At 41.5% G+C, this 2,393-nt stretch overlaps 1 protein-coding gene across 1 annotated transcript in view; it reads right to left on the reverse strand.

Annotated features, from left to right (window-relative positions):
• The window catches only part of LOC101848348, a gene marked incomplete at its 5' end in the record, with an annotated part of 86,597 nt that extends 86,128 nt beyond the window's left edge, over positions 1-469 (reverse strand). The window contains 1 exon segment of the mRNA XM_013081741.1: positions 238-469.
• Positions 470-2,393: the final 1,924 nt, after the last annotated feature.

Raw genomic sequence — 2,393 nt, forward strand, 5'->3', positions numbered from 1 at the left:
GGGGGGGGTGGAGTTAGGCCTTGCGGTAAACACAGAGCCAAACAAAAATCACTTGAATTCTACAGAAAATTATTTTGCATAAAAATAGGTACCTACTTCTAGAACTAGATCTAGACCTAGATATATCTAACAATCTTTGGATCGACCGAAAGGGTACGTTGGATGATACTAGAAAAACGGTACACAAATCAACTATGAAATCAAAAGAAAAAACAAACAAACCAACAACAAACTTACACAAAGTTTATGTTCAAGTTTGCATGCTCCTCAGGAACCCCCCAGGATCGAGATTAGATCTATCCGTCTGCAGAACATCAGCCACGTCTCAGCGGCCCTGTGTTTTGGCATGCACACCTATATCCATTGTTCCAAACACAACACGACACGAGGTTCCACTGACTGAAACACCGTAGGCCTACGTCGCCGAATTCCTTCACTCAAGTACCAGATCTAGATCTAGATTCTAGGCCTCGGCTACACAGCTGATCCCACTACTGATATTTCCAATGGACCTCTCAGCCTACTGCAGATTTCGGTGCGCTTGACAGCAGAATGTAAAATAACTTGTAGCAACTTTTCCAAAGACGAGAAGAATTCGCGATTCAATCTTTTCACACTTCTATAACACACCCACTAGACTATATTTTTTTCCTCCTCTCCACAAAAATGTACACACACAAAAAAAGCACACACTGATAACAAGAATCGTCGTTCGCACCAACGCTGACAGTGACACAGTGGAAAGACCCGAACTCTGATCTGACGTTATACACACACGCACACACACACAGCATTCAGGACTGGGCAAGTGTTATATAAATCCAGTCAACCGGTTATTTTTTTTAAAGGATTTTTTTCGTTGGTAATTTCACGGGCCGATTTTGATTGCCTGCTCTTTTCGAACTTGTTCAATTTTTTTTACTTAAAATCATAAGGATTAGGCTAGGTGATATTTTAAGGAAAACAGGACTTATCTTGGTAAGCCTGTCGAATTATGAGAAAACTAGAGCAACAAAGAGTCCCACTCACTAGTAATAATTAGTCCTATGGTGGTGCAGATATAGACGCAAGATCGGCTGGGGTATAGGCTCAAATCAGTGAATTATAGTTTCAGTTTGAATTTTTTCATTGATGTAGAGGCCTTAATTTTCTCAAGATGAGAATAACATTTTTAAATCAAAAGTTAAAGTTTGGCTGGCATTTTTTCAGTAAGCTGAATAAGGTTGTCAGATTTGTCTTTTGTGAATACGTTTGTCTAAAGGCAGCTTAAGAATGATCTTGTTATGGGGTTTAATGTCAACAGAACATGGATGGTAATTAAAAAATCAATGAGCTTTTTAAGATTCTTATTTCCTGTAATGTGTATTTTCATCAGGTTAACAAACCATACAGGCGTTACCTTCTCATGCTCATATCCCAAAACTATAATAGTATTATAATTAAATAAATGAAGTGATATATTTTGATTAAGAAACTTTCCCAAAAACTAGGTCGGAAATTAACCGGTTAGTCTCATATGAGTACAATCGAATCCGGTTCATAATGGAAACGGATAGCTGCCCGGCTGTGCTGGACACAGGTAGGTAGCAGCAGACGGAATGAATGAGGGGGGAGCACGGTGGACGACGACTCGAGACTTGCGGGGCTGTCACCCAACGTCGCCCCAAGTAGGCCCCAAGATCACAGCTGTAGCTCGAGTCTTGTCTAGATTTTCTACCACCAAGTGCACGCTATCAATCGAATTCAGTCCAACTTTGTCGGGGACAGCCACATTTTACACCATGGAAGTTGCACAATAGGCCGTACCACCAGTTCGACTCGCGACCCTGAAAAACAAACGTGTTTGACTTAAAAGTCACTCACAAACGAATTCGGCCGAAATTCGGTCGAGCCGTGCCGAAATGGCAGGTAGATTTTGCACCTTCAAAGAGGATAGGCCCTATTAATCTGGATGGCCCGGACTCAATTCGACTGAATTCAATTGACAGTGTGCACCGCGTATAACGGCCAACTCGCAACGAACTTCGGTCGCACTTTGCACAACATCGCAAGACCCACAAGACAGAGCAAAGCGCACGGCGGGCATTTCTTCTTTTTTTTATTTAGATTCTACATGTAGTCTTTTTATACCCTACGTTACTTTTTCTCGAGTCGGCAGAGAAAGCTGCCTGGGCTGTTTGCTTTCTCGAAAACTCGTCTTTAAAGGCTTTGGAAAGAGTCAGTGTGACCGCGAAGATGCTGGTAAACGACATGATTTTGTCTCACGGTTTTATACATTATTATACCGTGGTCGAAATTGTCCAAGACGGCCAACTACTGTAGAGGAGAAAAGCGATTGTCTTAGACAGATGGACATTAAACGTTTTGGATAGTGTCATTAAAAGATTAAATGG

The sequence above is a fragment of the Aplysia californica genome, unplaced genomic scaffold, assembly GCF_000002075.1.
Source record: "Aplysia californica isolate F4 #8 unplaced genomic scaffold, AplCal3.0 scaffold00144, whole genome shotgun sequence".
Classification (NCBI taxonomy): Eukaryota; Metazoa; Mollusca; class Gastropoda; order Aplysiida; family Aplysiidae; genus Aplysia; species Aplysia californica.